Raw genomic sequence first — 1,065 nt, forward strand, 5'->3', positions numbered from 1 at the left:
AAAGTGATACGTCTCTCTTCTCATTGCTAATTTCTCACTTTTCAAATGAACTATTCGGCTAAATGTTCTATTCGGCCAAATGACCCTTTCGGCCAAACGACACTTTTGACCAAACTATCCTTTCGACCAAATGACTCTTTCTGCCAAATGATCCTTTTGGCTGAATGATCCTTTCGGCCAAACGACCCTTTCGGCCAAATTACCCATTCGGCCAAATGACCCTTAATTCGGCCAAATGGTCTGTTCGGCCTAGTGGCATTCGGCAAAATGGCTTTCGGCCGAATGGGTTTTGACCAAATGACCCTTCCCCTTTTTAAACAACATTTTCCTCTCAAAACTAAATGTGTATTTTACCTTTCAAAATAACATTTTCCTCTCAAAACTTAATCCGTAAATCACTATTGAAAATTATATTTTCATCTCAAAACAAAATGTGTATATTGTTGCAGAGTCGATTGTAATGCTTTTAGAACAAAAAGTGCAATGAGCTGTTAATTTATTGGTTTTTTTATCGATCAAAATTTGTTATTTCCCTTTTTATTCCAATGTTTAACGGCTCTTCGGCGTTGTTTGCGAACATCTTCAATTCCGCAACATCGGTCAGCGATTGATGATGAGCCCTGATGAATTAAAGAAGTAAGGATAATAAGCATGGAATAATATTATAATTAATAAGAATTACCGCTATTTTGTCCTGGAAGAATTTTTGTTCTAGCTCTGACTTAGGTGTTGTTGTATTTCGTCAAGGCATAAACTTCCGCCAACTTGATTGGAATGTACAGTTGGCCATCTGCTTTATCTTGCCTTTTTGGAAGACACAGGCTGACTTATGAATTTCCAAATGACCGCAACGGAAGCACCATAATACGGGTCTTTTAAACACAACCTGGAGAGTAATTTAAAAAGAAAAAGGGTCATAAATATATCGAATCGTCAAAATAATGAACCTCACCGAACCATCGACAAATATCACAGAGCCAATCTGAACCGACTGGTCTTTTTATTTTCTTTATTCTCCTGAAACATTTTTTGCTGACAGTTTGTCATGAGATGCCAGTTACTTTG

At 37.2% G+C, this 1,065-nt stretch overlaps 1 long non-coding RNA gene across 1 annotated transcript; it reads right to left on the reverse strand.

Moving 5' to 3' along the window:
• Positions 1-408: 408 nt before the first annotated feature.
• On the reverse strand, positions 409-811 carry LOC134218122 (uncharacterized). The gene is made up of 2 exons (XR_009981261.1): positions 683-811; positions 409-620 (listed from the first exon to the last, which is right to left on the reverse strand). It is a non-coding gene; the product is annotated as an uncharacterized LOC134218122 (long non-coding RNA).
• Between the last annotated feature and the right edge of the window lie 254 nt (positions 812-1,065).

This window comes from Armigeres subalbatus, chromosome 2, assembly GCF_024139115.2.
Source record: "Armigeres subalbatus isolate Guangzhou_Male chromosome 2, GZ_Asu_2, whole genome shotgun sequence".
NCBI classification, from domain to species: Eukaryota; Metazoa; Arthropoda; class Insecta; order Diptera; family Culicidae; genus Armigeres; species Armigeres subalbatus.